Source organism: Anomaloglossus baeobatrachus, chromosome 7, assembly GCF_048569485.1.
Source record: "Anomaloglossus baeobatrachus isolate aAnoBae1 chromosome 7, aAnoBae1.hap1, whole genome shotgun sequence".
NCBI classification, from domain to species: domain Eukaryota; kingdom Metazoa; phylum Chordata; class Amphibia; order Anura; family Aromobatidae; genus Anomaloglossus; species Anomaloglossus baeobatrachus.
In genome coordinates, this window is record NC_134359.1 from 126,652,172 (window position 1) to 126,670,415 (window position 18,244).

General features: G+C 41.1%; 1 protein-coding gene across 5 annotated transcripts in view; it reads left to right on the forward strand.

Annotated features, from left to right (window-relative positions):
- PARD3B (par-3 family cell polarity regulator beta) overlaps nucleotides 1–18,244 on the forward strand; it is a 1,965,757-nt gene that overhangs the window by 196,340 nt on the left and 1,751,173 nt on the right. The window lies entirely within an intron of this gene.

The window sequence follows — 18,244 nt, forward strand, 5'->3', positions numbered from 1 at the left end:
CTGCGGCTCCCGGCCAGCAATGCGGAAGGAAGGAGGTGGGCTGGATGTTTACGTCCCTCTCAGCTCCGCCCATCCACTTCTGTTGGCCGGCTGCCGCGTGATGTCGCTGTGACGCCAAACGTCCCTCCCACTCCAGGAAGTGGACGTTCGCCGCCCACATCGAGGTCGTATGGACGGGTAAGTACGTGTGACGGGGGTTAATCGTTATGTGGCACATTCAACAAATTGAACGTGCCACACATACGATGGGGACGTTGCAAATCGCATACGATATCGTATGCGAAATTGCAACGTGTAAAGCAGGCTTTACCATATGCAATTCAATCAACCTCAGTTGAATCATTTTAAAAAATAAAGCATACTATATATAACCAGGCGGAGGGTCAGGAAGAAAATGTATACTGAATTAGGATAATGATATGGCAGGTCAATTTTAAAAACAGTGCTATAATTTAAAGGGGTAGTCTGGAATATTTTTTTTTTACTATGGGCCTAATTGCTAACTATCTGCCTGTTGCGCCTGGCCCCAGTCACTGCCAGCACAAAGTACTCAGATTTAGTGACTTCCGCTGACGTCAAGATAAGAGAGCTCTTCCTCTCTGTTTTGTTGCCAAGGTGTGACAGCCACCATGATGCTTATTGACAACAAGATCCACAGGGCCTAACTGCGGGGAGCCGACTGTCAATCAGCATCATGCCCACAGACACACCCTGTCACCAGAGAGGAGCAGAAGAGCTGCTATGTTGATGTGGAGTGGCTGAATCGCCAGCATGAGCCGCTGCTAACAATTCTGAGCCTGCGCTGGATAGAGCAGGTAGGTAGCAGAGGAGTCGCAAACTGAATCTTTGCCCCAGGTGAAGAAAAGCAAGTTACCACTCCGCTATTTGTATTTCTTTATATTTGGCCTCATTCAGATGTTTGTGAATTTTCTTGTATTTAAAAATACATGAAAAAAAAAATTGCAAATCTTCTCCTATTCATCACAGAGTTAATGTCATAATGTTACTTTGGTACAGGGACAGGTGGCTTCTATGCTGTCTCTTACACTAGGGGACCCTAGACTATCCCTTACCTCCGATTATTCCTAATGGTTGAGACGCCAGAGTCCATTGCCTTTCTATACTCCTGAGAAATACTACTCTAATATCCCCCTCTTCCTAGGGAGAACATTAATGGCAGTGTGTAGAGTTATTTAGAGGGCACAACAAATTTACACTGTTATACAAGCTGTATAACACTGACTACTGACTACGTTACATTGCATTAAAGTGTCAGATCTTCAGTCTTGTACCATGAAACAGTTTAATAAAATATTTCCAAAAATGTGATGGGTGTACTCACTTTTGTAATATACTGCATATACTGATGTATCTGAATCTGTTGTGTTTCTAAGGGTATTGCTGGGTAATACAGTCAGTACGTTAATTTACCCTTTTTCAGCGGTATGTAAAGATTCTGTGATGTTGCTATTAGTCTTGGCTTCTTCATTCCCACCAGGAATATTATTGACAGAAGCCTTAAGTTTTCCTACACAGTGATGCTCACGGCCACCTGTCGTGCAGGGAATTGCAGCACAGCCCAGTTCAATTGACTTGATGCTGTGTTGCAGTTTTCTGTGCCGTGTTTGCTTAGAAATGTTGTTAGGGGTCCTAATGATATGTCATCACTTTCCATGGTGGGAACATCCCATTAATCCTACAGCCCTTCCATCTTTAGAGCCACCTGATTCACTCTGGTCACTGCTTTCATGTAGTTTTGTTGGTAAAGTTTTATTCTTGTTGTGCGGTTTATTGCTGTAGTTATCTATGTGATAGTTTGCAACTAATATTATTCCTTCGTGCTCCTACCATCTACAGTAGCTATGGAAGATATCCTTGATTTAAGGTCTAACTATCAGTTTAAAAAAGTTTTTACACAATAGAGTCACTGAATAGTGTTGGTCATTGGAGGAAGGCTCTTTCCTCAGACCCTCAAAAATCGGTGCAAACCTTGCATTAAAGATCCCAGCTCCTACATAAGCTGCGTGCACAGAACTGTGCACTTCAGAGCATTATTTTAACTATTCAGTTGGTGTCCCAGGCCCACAGATCAGGAACACTATACAGGTCCTGTAATATATAAAAAAAAATTACAAAATGACAGTCACATTTTAAATCTGAAAAAGGATCATTTGTGCCAGGTGAGATTAGGATAAAGTTGCTGAACCACCTCTAAGGGCGGCTTTGCACGTTGCAACATTGCACGTGCGATGTCGGTGGGGGTCAAATCGAAAGTGACGCACATCCGACGTCACTTTCGACATCGTAGTGTGTAAATCCTAGATGATACGATTAATGAGCGCAAAAGCATCGTTATCGTATCATCGGTGTAGGCTCCGACTTTTTCAAAATTACGCTGCCGCGACAGGTACGATGTTGTTCCTCGTTCCTGTGGCAGCACACATCGCTGTGTATGAAGCCACAGGAGCATGGAACTTCTCCTTACCTGCCGCCGGCGGCTATACGGAAGGAAGAAGGTTGGCGGGATGTTTACATCCTGCTCATCTCCGCCCCTCCGCTTTGATTGGCTGCCTGCCATGTGACGTCGCTCTGACGTTGTACGACCCGCCCCCTTAGGAAGGAGGCGGGACGCCAGCCAGAGCGACGTCGCAGGACAGGTGAGTGCATGTGAAGCTGGCGTACCGATAATGTTCGCTACGCCAGGAATCACAAGATATCGCTGCAGCGACGGGCGCGGGGACTATCGCGTGCGACATCGCAGCATCGGCTTGCGATGTCGCAACGTTCAAAGCCCGCCTAAGGGAATCACATTTATTTACTTACATCATTCAATAGGTATAATAAATTTGACACATCCTCATGAATTGTAGGTAAAAGGATTGACAATATAACACCTAATTGTTACCAGAGTGTACTTGGACTGAGCCACAAGTCACAATCAATGATTTGCATAAAGAGCATAAAGTTCGTAGTGTTAAAATGATGCATGTGTGACACTTGTTTGATATAGACACCATCACAACAATTTATCCTATTTTGTATGCTCCATACCTGTGAACCATTAAATAACCCTCCATGTTTGGAGGCATAGCGCCTGGACAAGGAACTTCTTCATTACTTTCAGCATTTTTTCATTGATTCTTTTGGCCATTGGTCATTTTGTTCATCCTATGTACAATTTATTACATGGGAATTGTATGCAATATATAACGCCTTCAGTTTGCATGTTTTATAATCCTAGATTGTGAAAATATTATCACCTTTAGAGAACACTTGTCTTTCACTTTTAGTTTGAAAAATACTTAGCAATTTATCCAAGGAAAGAAACTTGTCCTTTTTGAGAATGGTAAAATGCCCTGTGTATATCTTGGAGGCGTTTGAACACTAGGGGCTAATACATTTCCAATATTATGTGCTTTCCTAAAGAGGAATCATGGATTTGTGGGTAAGAGTTCTCTGATAACCTTGTCCAGGTATTCTGTCTCCAAAAAAATGGAGGGTTTTTTAATGGTTCACTAGTATGGGGCATACAAATAGTTAAGAGAAATTGAAATGGCGGTGACAATATTAAACAAATGTCGCACATTGAGAGCCAATGGATTTTTGAACTGGATATCTTTAATACTAAAATGTTTAAACAATTAGACTGAATTGTTAGTATTTCAGTAGATTATAAGAAGGAATTATTAGAAGGAAACCAATGTTTCTGAACCTCTTAGGAAAGTGGTCCATCTCACTCTCCATTGCTGAATCGTGAGGTCACGCAACACTCCTTTACTGAGGACATAGGCGGAGACGGAGAGCCATTCTCATTGTAATCAGTAACCCCTGGGCAGAGGTTTCCAAATAGGTACCATGTTGATTGATATTGAACTATAACCAAAATTCCACAATGTCTGTCTGCTATTTCATCCTTCTTCTCTGCGCGATGTCTAAAGCTTAACATGGACAAAACAGAATTCATTGTCTTTCCTCCTCCTCACTCATCCCCTCCAAGAAGCCTTTCCATCAAACTTGATGGTTGCTCACTCTCCCCAGTCTCACAAGCTCGTTGCCTTGGAGTAACCCTCGACTCTGCTCTTTCCTTCAAGCCACACATCCAAGCCCTCTTCACCTCATGCAGACTACAACTCAAAAATATCTCCCGGATCTGTGCTTTCCTTAACCAAGATTCAGCAAAAACATTAGTGCATGCCCTCATCATCTCCCGCCTCGACTACTGCAATCTCCTGCTCTCTGGCCTCCCTTCCAACACTCTTGCACCCCTCCAATCTATCCTAAACTCTGCGGCCCGCTTAATCCACCTCTCCCCTCGCTATTCCCCAGCCTCGCCACTCTGCCAATCCCTTCACTGGCTTCCCATCGCCCAACGACTCCAGTTCAAAACATTAACCATGACATACAAAGCCATCTACAACCTGTCTTCTCCTTACATCTGTGACCTAGTCTCCCAGTACCTACCCGCACGCAACCTCAGATCCTCACAAGATCTCCTTCTCTACTCCTCTCTTATCTCCTCTTCCCACAATCACGTACAAGATTTCTCCACTGCCTCCCCCATACTCTGGAACACTCTACCACAGCATATCAGACTCTCCCCTACAGTGGAAAGCTTCAAGAGGAACCTCAAGACCCATCTCTTCCAACAAGCCTACAACCTACAATAACCCTCAGTCCAGTACACCACTGCGCAACCAGCTCTGTCCTTACCTATTGTACCATCACCCATTCCCTGTAGACTGTGAGCCCTCTCGGGCAGGGTCCTCTCTCCTCCTATACCAGTCTGTTATGTACTGTTAATGATTGTTGTATGTATACCCTCTTTCACTGTAAAGCGCCATGGAATGAATGGCGCTATAAAAATAAATAATAATAATAATAATAATAATAATAATAAAGATGCATGTACTTTAAAGACACATGTTTTGTGTTACATACATCGTATTAAAACTTTAAACTTCATGCGCTTCATGTTAGTCATTGATTGTGACTTGTGGCTCACTCTAGGCACATCCTGGTTACAATTGGGTATTATATTGTGAATTCTTTTACCTACAATTGATAAGGGTGTGTCATATTTGTTATTCCTACCTGTTGAAGTAAAAAATACATGTCATTTCTTCATATAGGTGGTTCAGCAATTTTATCCTAATCTAATTTCGCTTCCTCGTGCCACTAGTGGATTGTGTAATTTATTTGCTGCATGTGAGGTGGTCAGATGGCAGTTCCCTTGTGGAATTTGTTGTATAGTTTCACATTTTAAATCTGTTCACAAAACCAAAGGAATAAAATTACTTAGCTTTCATTTGTATTGATTAAAACATTCAAATATGCTTAGAAGAAAACAAGTCCCTGAACTTTGGTTCTTATAAAATGGTCCCACATAGGCTGAATTGGGTCATTCTTGCTTGTTTTAGCAGATCCTCCTCACACTATACTTGAAGACAATACTACTAGGCCTACCTCTTATATTGGTAGGTAGTGGAGCAACCACACTGGAAACAGTGACTCCAAAAGCCTGTGCAGGAAGCTCACCCTGGTTAGACTTGAAATCTCTGTTAGTGTATATAGTAAGAGCCCCGATAAATTATGCCAGATAGTAATCTGCCACACGAAGGCACACCGTAGAGTAAGTTAGGGTTAATCTTCAAACAAAATAGTTCATGCTTTTGGTCCAATTGGACACCTCCCACAGCCTCAGCCTCAACAAACATAGCCCACAAACTCAATCCACTTTGCAGATATGGAGAGAACTGTACTAGCATTGTACTCATCCCCTTTCTCACCCTTCTATAACTAATCTGTGACTGTTTCTCGCCTTCTGATTACTGCTTACACTGCCCTACTCTCTAAGAGTTGAAACAGCGCACTTTCCCCCTCATCCCTCCTTGGCTTGGACATCACTTTTTTTCCCCATTAATGAAAACTAATTTGCCTTTCTTTCACAATCAATCATGCAATGCACCTACGTTCACAAAAATATATTGCAGCTCCTTTCAATACTTCTGAGGGTCTTCACATGCTTTAAGAAACTTTGGAAACTACAAAACTTACTAAGAAGTTCCTGTCTCATTTGCAAACAAATAATTCCTTCTGTTACCCAAAACTGCTTTTTCATGGAGGAATGGGAGAAATATTTAATTCACACCTTGTAGCCTTTAAAAGTTAAGAGGATCATGAGAGGCATATAAACAAACTTGCTATATCTACTTTCAATGTAATGTCTATAAAATCCGATTCAGCTGTTATCTAATCACAGTTAAACTCTTAAGGCCCAGTCACACACAACGACTTACCAGCGATCCCGAAAACGATGTGACCAGATAAGGATCGCTGGTAAGTCGCTGGGAGATCGCAGGTGAGATGTCACACAGTCAGATCTTACCAGCGATGCAGGAACAATACAGGTCGCAGTAGCGACCTGTATAACGATCTCAGCAGTCACTGTGACCCTGTCACACAGTGTCAAACACAGCGATGTGTCCTGCCCAGCAGGACATCACCTTTGAAGAAAATGGCCTGGACCATTCTGCAATGACTAGAGATCTCACAGCAGGGGCCTGATCGCTGGTAGATGTCACACATAACGAGATCGCTAACGGGATCGCAACTGCGTCACCAAACGGTGACTCAGCAGCGATCTCGCTAGCGATCTCGTTATGTGTGACGGTACCTTTATACTCCTCTACTGATCCACTAGTGACGTCTGCTGGAGATGTAATTCAGCCAAGGGCACCTCGTACCTATTTGGTGGGAATGCAGTCTACTACATACATTTTGACATCAGGTTTTCAAAATCGTTAATTCGATTTTTAACCTTTTGATTACATGTTTCTCTGAAATTGGTCTCCTCTCCTTATTTCCTCCAAACAGTCTAATCCCATTACACTGGAAATCACAAGGCATTTTCATTATTCATCTTTGGATCAGCAATGCTAGCCAAATTCTCCAAAATAGAGGAAACCTCTTATTTGGAGCTAAGAGAGCCATGGCTATCAAACAAGACCCAGATCTCCAGCTCTCCATATAATGGATGAATGCACCCCAAGCCACCTTTTCCCCTGCTTCACCTTCACTTACACAGTAACTGCAAGTTATACTTTATAGGTTTCACTCTGCATTTATCAGCTTATGCCTACTTTATACTTATTTTGCATATCATATCGAGAAATTCTCCTTAACCTCAATCTCTTACTCCCTTGTAAGTCTTCACTCCCCAACTTAACGCCCATAAATATATTTTGAAATATGTATCCTATATTCCTTAATCACAGGGTCAGTTATTCTTCAAGTTCAAAAAAGGTCCCACCATTACAGTTTTTCATTCTACCTTGGTTTAGCTTTAGGTAGTGATCTTCCTAATTTACAATTTGTAGTTGCACCCAACGAATAAGTCTCTATTCGTTTGTACTGATAAGTATTATTTCTAGTCCACTCTGCACAGTGCCAGTTGCGTTTTCATGTTCAGCTTTCATGTATAACTGCTCCTTTCACTTAGGCGGGCTTTGCACGTTGCGACATCGCAAGCCGATGCTGCGATGTCACACGCGATAGTCCCCACCCCCGTCGCAGGTACGATATCGTGTGATAGCTGGCGTAGCGAAAATTATCGCTACGCCAGCTTCACATGCACTCACCTGCCCTGCGACCGTCGCTCTGGCCGGCGACCCGCCTCCTTCCTAAGGGGGCGGGTCGTGCGGTGTCATAGCGACGTCACACAGCAGGCGGCCAATAGCGGCGGAGGGGCGGAGATGAGCAGGATGTAAACATCCCGCCCACCTCCTTCCTTCCGCATATCCTACGGAAGCCGCGGTGATGCCGGTAGGAGATGTTCCTCGCTCCTGCGACGTCACACACAGCGATGTGTGCTGCCGCAGGAGCGAGGAACAACATCGGACCGTCGCGTCAGCGTAATTATGGATTATGCCGACGCTGCACTGATGATACGATTACAACGATTTTGCGCTCGTTAATCGTATCATCTAGGCTTTACACACTACGATGTCGCATGCGATGCCGGATGTGCGTCACTTTCAATTTGACCCCACCGACATCGCACCTGCGATGTCGTAGTGTGCAAAGCCCGCCTTACTGTACATACTGTCTTATGTTATTCTCAATCAAAATATATTTAGAAGAAACAACAGTAATCATCTCACACTTGTAGCTAAAGATGGATACTATAAAATTCATCCCTGCTTTACACAACTTTGCTGCCAGATGAGCCAGGTGGTGTCGACTGGCGAAACCATTTAAAAAAATGATAGAATCCTCTTGATCCAACTATATTTTCAATGGAATAATTCTCTGTTTATAAATTCAAATAACAAAAGCTCGCTTAATAATAATGTGGGTGTTAAATAATACAGCCTTACTAATGGCCAGGCTGAAAAGATATTGAAAATTAACTTCATGAGATCTCAAATATGGTCTGTCGGAAATAATGGATGAAGTATAGTATTATTAACTGAATGTGATGACTCGCAGCAAAGTAGAAATAAAGGAAGGCATCTGAATTTTACCAGAGGTCACAATCACTTTATAGAATATTTAAAACGTGAATTATTTATTGCTAAATCTAGAACAGACTGGAAATCTTAGACAGAGAAAATATTTGAATTGTTCGACCATTGATGCTGAAACGTTTAGAAGAACATGTTCTTTACAAAGAATATTGCCCTAGTTGGTATTTAAAGTAAGTGTAATTATTTTAATAATTACTTTGCCCATATATAATAATATTTGCTTCTTCATCATCATCTTCTTCTTCTTCTTCTTCTTCTTCTTCTTCTTGTTATTATTATTATTATTATTTTCTCTATGTGGCACCAACATATTCTGCAACATCTTACAATTAGGGAAGCCTTTTTTCATTTCTTAACTTCCAAGTAATAGTCTAAATTATACCTGATGTATTCAAATTTTATTGAATCATAATGTTAAAATTGTAGAACATATAAAATCCTCATTGCAGCAATCTTTTCCTATTGGTTGGTCCGACAATAAGATGCCCTATTTGGGGATTTTCTTAACCTTCCCGATCAGTAAACTAGGGTCCACCCATTATACGAAGCTAATTTACTCTCTCCAAAAGGACATTCAAAACTTCCCATGTTGTGGATAAGTAGAGTCTCTGTTGCAAAGATGATGCTTCTTTCTAAAATAGTTTATTTCCATAATCTGTCCATACAGATCCCTAATAGAATCATAAAAGGCTTACAATCTATGACACTGTCATTTATTTATTATTATTATTATTATTTATTATTATAGCGCCATTTATTCCATGGCGCTTTACAAGTGAAAGAGGGTATACGTACAACAATCATTAACAGTACAAGACAGACTGGTGTAGGAGGAGAGAGGACCCTGCCCGCGAGGGCTCACAGTCTACAGGGATTTATTTATATATCTATTTATTTGGAACTAGATGTAGTACCCGGGCGTTGCCCATGATAGTAACTGTCTCTGTCTCTCTCCTAGTCTTAGTCTGTCTGTGTCTGTCTGTCTCTGTCTGTCTCTTTCCCTGTCTGTCTCTGTGTGTCTCTGTGTCTATCTCTCTGTCTGTCGCTGTATCAGTCTCTCTGTCTCTATCTCTGTGTCTGTCTGTCTCTCTCTTTCTCTTTCCCCGTCTCTCTTTCCCCGTCTCTCTCTTTCCCTGTCTCTCTGTCTATCTCTTTCACCATCTGTCTCTTTCCCCATCTGTCTCTTTGCCCATCTGTCTCTTTGCCCGTCTGTCTCTTTGCCTGTCTTTGCCCATCTGTCTCTTTCCAGGTCTGTCTCTTTCCCAGGTCTGTCTCTTTCCCAGGTCTGTCTCTTTCCCAGGTCTGTCTTTTTTGCAGGTCTGTCTCTTTCCAGGTCTGTCTCTTTCCAGGTCTGTCTCTTTTCCCATCTGTCTTTGTCTTTCTGTCTGTCTCTTTTGCTGCCTGTCTCTTTCCCTGTCTGCCTGTCTCTGTGTGTCTCTATCTCTGTGTCTCTTTCCAGGTCTGTCTCTTTTGAGGTCTGTCTCTTTCCCCGTCTGTCTTTTTCCAGGTCTGTCTCTTTCCCCGTCTGTCTCTTTCCCTTTCTGTCTTTCCCTGTCTCTCTGTCTGTCTCCCTGTCTGCCTGTCTCTGTCTGTCTCTTTCCCCATCTGTCTCTTTCCCCATCTGTCTCTTTCCCCGTCTGTTTCTGTCTATCTCTGTCTCTTTCTCTGTCTGTTTCTCTGTCTGTCTCTCTCTCTCTGTCTCTTTCGCTGTCTGTCTGTGCCTGTCTCTTTCCCTGTCTGTGTCTGTCTGCCTCTGTCTCTGTTTGTCTGTCTGTCTCTGTCTGTCTCTATCCTTCTCCACCGATATCACATTACCTCACACATAAGCTTCTTATACTATGAATGTCTTTCATTCCTATAGCAACCAATCAGAGCTGCTAATAATAACCTGTGGCTTCCAGCTCCATTGACTCTAATGGAGGAAGGATTTTTGGAGAGTAACTGTAAAGTGCAGGGTTAAAATTTCTGAGAAAAACACAGTCTATGACATTCCCTTAGTCACATTAAGGTTCTGTGCAAACTTTCGTGATTGTAAATGTGATGGTGTGGATTCCTTTAGCGGACATACACACACACACACACACACACATACATACATACATACATACACACATACACTCAGCTTTATATATTAGATAACAGCAGACCTAGGGTGTCAAGGAAGGTGTTATTTTTGTGAACAGAGAGTGGAGGCCTTGAGTGTCCTAACCTGCAAAATTACTACAAAGCCTCTATTTTAAAGCTCAAAATAAGAATAATATGAATACATACCCTACTGTAACTAAATAAAACCATAGTGCATATAAATAAACATAAGGTACTTAGTAAACACTATTTTTGATCAAAAAGCGTAAAGCCATCCCACCGCCATGGCATTTCTGTGTGCCTATAGTCGTGACCCAGCAATTCTCTACCCTTATTTAGATTGAGGTCTGTCCTGACATATGGTAAGGTTTTCATACTAGAGAGTGTTAGGTACCGTCCCGATTTGGGACATCTTGTCGTGGTGGGATGGCTTTACGCTTTTTTGATAAAAAAATAGTGTTTACTAAGTACACTATGTTTATTTAAATGCATTTTGCTTCTATTTAGCTACAGTAGGGTATATGTTCAAGTGTGAACATGCGCTTATAACATGCATGTGCACCAATTCACACTCCGGCTCATTTTTCGGAAAGCCTCTATTTTAGATCAAAATCTGGCCATAATCAACAATTTCCCTCCTCTGCTACTATCCAAGCAGCTCTAAAACTATGGGCTAAGGGGTGCTTCACACACAGCGAGCTCACTGCCGAGATCGCTGCTGAGTCACGCTTTTTGTGACGCAGCAGTGACCTCATTAGCGATCTCGCTGTGTGTGACAATGAGCAGCGATCTGACCCCTGCTGCGAGATCGCTGCTCGTTACACACAGCCCTGGTTCGTTTTCTTCAAAGGCGCTCTCCCGCTGTGACACACAGATCGCTGTGTGTGACAGCGAGAGAGCGACAAATGAAGCGAGCAGGGAGCAGGAGCCGGCGTCTGACAGCTGAGGTAAGCTTGTAACCAAGATAAACATCGGGTAACCAAGGTGGTTACCCGATATTTACCTTAGTTACCAGCCTCTGCAGCTCTCACGCTGCCTGTGCTGCCGACTCCGGCTCTCTGCACATGTAGCTGCTGTACACATCGGGTTAATTAACCCGATGTGTACAGCAGCTAGGAGAGCAAGGAGCCAGCGCTAAGCAGTGTGCGCGGCTCCCTGCTCTCTGCACATGTAGCTGCATTACACATCGGGTTAATTAACCCGATGTGTACTGTAGATAGGAGAGCAAGGAGCCAGCGCTCAGTGTGCGCGGCTCCCTGCTCCCTGCACACACAGCTAAGTGGTGTGCGCTGGTAACTAATGTAAACATCGGGTAACCATACCCGATGTTTACCTTAGTTACCAGTCTCCGCAGCTTCCAGACGGCGGCTCCGTGCAAGCGCAGCGTCGCTTGCACGTCGCTGCTGGCTGGGGGCTGTTCACTGGTCGCTGGTGAGATCTGCCTGTTTGACAGCTCACCAGCGACCATGTAGCGATGCAGCAGCGATCCTGACCAGGTCAGATCGCTGCTGCATCGCTAAAGTGTGAAGGTACCCTAACACTAGTCAAGGGAGGGCCCTGGTATCCTTTTACATATTTGTCATCCCATTGGCAGTTCTCAAACACTCGATCCTTTCACTTATATTAGAAACTTGGAGCGCTAAAGGAATTCTAAAATTTGGCAGCTTAATGCATACTTCCCTTTTCTGACATTATAGACAAATACAGGATACAAAAAAGGGACTTATTCATATATTTTCAAATTAGGCACGTTAGTAATACTTTACTGATAAAATCGTCTCCCCCTAAAAAAAAGTATGAAGACTACTTCACCACTAACAAGGACTCTTCTAAGGGAATATCGACAGCTTACTCGGCTTTCTCCCTGCTTGGCTATTCTCCCCTCCTCTTTTGTTGCCAAGTCGGAGGCTAACCTCGGTCAGTCTTTCTCACCAGAAGAATGGACATTTGTGTACCAAACTAATAAAATAACTCCCACTGTATCAATCATTTGGAATCTTCAAGAAAAATGTTATATAGATGGTATTTTACCCCCTATAAATCCAATAAGATATTTCCGCAAAACTCTTCCAGATGCTGGAGATGTACAACTAACATCAATACTCTATTTATATTTGGTGGTCCTGCCCAGTCATTCACCTCTTTTGGGAGCATGTCATTTATTAACTAAAACATTGGTGGAATAAGAGTTCCCTTAGTCTCCTGCTATAGCTCTGTTATCTATAGGTCTAGACAAAGTAGCGTTTAAGGACTCAGTGCTATGGAGAAGCTCTGACATCCCTCATATACAAGAAGTCCTTAATAAAATGCACAATAACTGCGTCAAGGAACATATATCTAGTTTCACAAATACACTCAAACATTTTAAATCAAGATGGGTAAAGTGGTTCAAGTATGCTAAATATTTGTGAGTGACAGAGTTGCAGCCCCTCATGTGCTTATTTGGCCTTCCTCTTGACTTTGAGGGAGACTCAATCTATAGTCATTTTTAACCGATACATTGAAATTTTATGAGCTACATTAATTCTAACAAATTTTGAAATTCCTATATTAACTACCCCTTACATCTTTCCCAGTTTTCCTCTCACCATCCGTTCCATCCTTTTTAGCCTGTGGTGGGATTGTCACCTGTGTGAGATATGTAATCAATTAGTTATATTACTGAAACCGATTTGTACATTTTGACATCTAGATGAATTGCAGCTGTAATATACTATGTATAATTGATTATAAATTTTATTGATATGTTGACTCAAATTTATGTTTAAAAAAATTGTAGAACAGAAAAATGTCACCAAATATCTACAAAAATTATTGAATCACTAATATAATTGTGTTTCTTATATTAACTTTCTTTGAGCTCTAGAAAGATTAATTTGTGCCTCCACAGCAAGTAAACAGTTTCCGCTGTTTATCTAGTGGTATGCATTACTTTCCACTAAGAAAGAAACAGAAGAAAGTTCTAAACAAGTATAATCAGCAGCTTAAAGGAGTTCACCAACAATATGTAGTAGGTGTAATAATAATATTAGCAAATACCTCCAATTAAAAATGAGGAAAACAAAAAACATATGGCTCATTTTGATGTTATATAGGGTCAACTATGCAACCGAGTGGACCCACTCTAAATGAAATATAAACAAAGAGGAAAAGGAGTTTTAGTGGGTACACAATATAATAATTTCTTTATTAGTACAAGATAAAAAAACACAAAGAATGTTAAGTGCTAATTGCAGTGTGAGCTGGTACATAAAAAGACATAGAAATATCTTGCTATAATAAATATGTATCAATGTCCAAACGTGTATCAAAACACACTACAAAAAGGACATGTAAAATACACAATACACTAACAGTCAGTGCAGTGGGTATGCATATAACCAGCATTGGAAATTAAAGTGCCAGTGCCGGAAAAGGGGCAGAATGGGAAGATCTCATCTTCCCATGAGTAAGCGGTCATAATCCACACAAAACGTACGTCGGGCTCCTCCACACTGAGTTTGCTTTCCATTCTGCACCTTTTCTGGAACTGGCACTTTAATATTGGCTTAATTTTGTGTCCCATATTCATTATATATAGTGAGCCACTGTTGCTCTTAACTGTGAGGATATGGCTATATCGGACACTTGGAATTAGCACTTTACCTTCTTTGTGTTTTTTTTATCTTGTATTAATAAAGAAGTTATTATATTGTGTACCCACTAAAACTTCTTCTCTCTAATTAAAAATGTAGTATAGTTTTCCTGATATAGCCGTGTCTCTTACCTCATGTGCAGGGCATTGCAGATTAGGTACCCATGGTTACGTCCACTTATATAGTGACAGTTAATTGCTCATGGTCATAACTATGGATGTGGAAAATAATACAAAGAAAAATGTCTCCACCTTCTCCATTCTCACAGTCAACAAAATTTGGACCACATTCAGAAGTCATCTGAATGTAGTCCAATTTGTTTCATGGACCTATAGACTTGAGTAGCTGAGTGACATTCGATTAATGGAGGCAGTTCATACATGGTTCAGTTTTTTTTCTTTGGACCACTTAGCCCAAGAAAAAAAATCAGACATGTGCTCTGTCTCATTGAAAAACATTAGAGATGAGCGAACATGAACAGTAAAGTTTGGTCTTTGTACTTAACACAGACTTTACAAAAATAATCAGTGTTTGAGTTTTGGTACTTTATGTATGCTGACCACTTCAGTGAGCATTGGTGTGCTGTGGTATGCTCGGTACTCAGCCCAGTGCGAGCCACTGGCAGTGTTTGAACAGCTTGTATTGCGGGCAAAATTAGCATTATCGGATATAGTGTGTATAAAAAAAACCAAAAACGTAAAAAATAAAAAAACTGCCCTTCCTCCCCCTGAAGTGCTCTGTTTATGGCTGGTTGAATGTGGATGGAGAGCCAAATTGCCCGATCAGTGAGTCAAGGTCAGATCCTGTCCAATGAGTGTCAGGTCAAGTCCAGGTCCTGAACTTAACTTCATCAAAATTCTGGCTGAACACGCCGAGCCAGAACTTCAACAGGTCCATTATCTCTTAAAACCAATCTTCTACTTGACTCAAAAGTTTTGACATATCACACTCAGAATAAAATTTCGGTCGTCTGCATGAGCCCTTAGAGTCCTGGAATTGTAATCCGGAGGTGAAAATATGGTACTTTTACATGTCCTTGACATATTCCATACAATGTGAAAAAGCAGCCCTGTGACCACAAGCTGTTAATGAGGTTGTCCAGGTAGTGAACCTCTCACTCCCCATGTGAGCCCCTTTAAAAATAAAAAAGCCTATACTCATCTCCAGTGATGGCGCAGTTCCAAAATGTCAGAACTCTTGTTCCTGTGGCCGACGTGACATTGTTAGGACACTCGAGCCCCTCAACCAATCATTGTCGGCTTTTTTCTCCCCACATTTGTAATTAGCAGTAAGTGAGTGCTGCTCACTTACTATTAATTACGCCTGTGTGCAAAAGCGGGGAAGAGAAAGTTGGCACTGATTGGTCGTGCGGTACAAGTGTCATAACAATGTCACATGGGCCCTGGGAAAGTGCGTTCTGACATCTCTGGAACTGCACCGGCCCCGGAGGTGAGTTTAGGCTTTGTTAGTTCTATGGGGATTGTTGAAGTAGTGGACAACCCCTTTAAGTATACTTTTCGATCTCAAAATAATAAGTTATCTAGTTTTTTGTTTCAAACATTTTGCTATTATCAAAATGATAGGTGGAATTTATTTTCTTCACAGTATCAGGATGTACTACTAGCACATTATAATTCCCTAATGGGTTGCATATGTTCAGTACAACTATGGGTTACAGCATGTTCTTGTCATTTGCTGCACATTTTATAGGATGCACTTAAATTGCTGATGTGAAAAACCATAATAATGTCTAAACTAAAAGGGCCACATGCATTGTTATTTATGAAGAGGCAACAGAAAATACACTGTAAATCTTTCATTGTCTGCCTTATTCTTCTGTGATAAAAATGATGACATATCATTGAATAACTAGATTTACACCATTCATTCTATAGCAAATTATCTTCTGAGGCATCCCTTTCTATTGATAGCTTTTTTGTTCTCTGTAAAGTCGGGTGCCTCCGAACAATTGACTAAATGAAGGCCCACACCACTCTTCATGCCAGCGTCCGTACCCAATACATGTGATTTGTACATCTGAGCCGTACAATCGTTATTTTCACCTGTCACTGATTTCATGTCAGTAGAAATTGTTTTGGTGGAAAATTTCCAGTTCAGATGCACTGAGATGGATTATACTGTTAGAAGCAATCTCTTGAATATCTATTAAGATGAATATGATTTCCTTGGGTACAAATCATGCTTTATTCATAGATACTACTTGGTAATTCTAGATAATCTCAAACCGATTGACATTACTATTGTATTGTCACATTGACCTCATGGGAAGATGAAATGACCTCCATAATCTAATTTACTTTTAAATAAATCTTTAAATAGTTTTGAGAACTGATATTCTTGCATTGTGTAATGCTGATTGTCACAGATGGCCCTTTCCGGACTAGATATTGCTTTGATGTTTATATTTTTATATATATATATATATATATATATATATATATATTGCTGAAATTATATAGGAGAGGCAACAAAAAACACCATAAGAAGTCATAAAAAGTATTTTTAAAAGTTGTGGATGTTTTTAGAAATTTGGATTTTTTTTTTACCACAAATGATTGCTTAATAAATTGTGATGTCTAGCCCAGTTGTAGAAGAATGCATAATGCAATAGAAGAAGAAATCGGGTCTATGCTGTGCTACTACTCAATTTGATATTAATATAATGCCTTTATTTTTTGTACAGTTATTGTTCCTTTGAGTCCTGATGAAGGAGACAGATGTCTCTGAAACGCATCAACCTGTACGAACAATAAAAGAATGATATTAATATCAAATTGAGTATTAGCGTGGCATGCACCCAATTTCTTCTATTGGATTATACGTCTTACACCTCAGGGCTGCAGCTGATACCATCATTGCATGTGCTTCATAGGGGTTGTGACTTTGCACAGCCTGAAAAGATGAGTGTCCCTTAATCCTTGCCTTTTTAATTTCACTACCAGGTAAGACCCTATTGCGCTTCTCTACTCCACAGTATCATTACCTGGATTCAAGTTGTAGAAGAAGCAGAGCTGTGGTAGCAGTATCGAAAGAAATGTTTGTGGGATTCAGCAGCAGATGAGCAAAAGTCATTGTCAGGTGCTGTTTACTTGGCCCTTGGTTGAAAAGAAAGAAGAAGCTGACTTATTCAATAGGTCTACATTGTCAGATAGGCGCGATTTTAAGTTTTTGTACTATTTGGCTGTTCATTTATTCCTTCAATATTCAAAAAGGTCAAAAATGTTCTTGTATGTTGCATTGTAAATATGAATGTGTCTTGTTCATATATACAATATATGAACACAAGAATTGAGACAGATACACATTACAATTACAGGATCATTTATGAAATCTCATTCTAAATCCATAGAAATTAATATGGAGCTAAAACAGTCCCCACTCTTGGAGGAACACTTTCCAATCACATTTTGTAGTGTGTCTGTGGGATTGTGTGGCCAGACACTGATGCTGAATGAGAGGACCTGGTTCACAATCTCCATTCTATTATATCCTAAACGTGATTGTTGGGGTTGAGATCAGGGCTCTATCCAGGCCAACAAGTGCTACACCAAAACCCCCCAACCGTGCCATTATAGACCTTTATGGTCATGTTTGAACAAAAAAAGGAATCCTCCAAACTGTTCTCACAAAGTTAAAAGCATAAATTTGACAAAAATGTCTTGTTATGCTGAAGCATTAAGATTTCCCTTCAGTGCAACAAGGGGCCTATGCCAACCCCTGAAAAATAACCGCTTAGCATTATTCCTCCTCCACCAAACTTTATGCCTGTCGCAACTTTCTCCTGGCATTTGCCAAACTCGTCCATCAGACTGACAGATAATAAAGCTTGATTTGTCACTCAAGGAACACTTTTCTAGTACTTCACATTGCTCTTGATAATTTAAGGCTTGCTTGCATTGGCTCAGCCATGGAAACCCTTGCCATGAAGTTTATTTTCAGTGCGGAATTCAGTCAGCTGTTAATAACAGATGAAGCTTG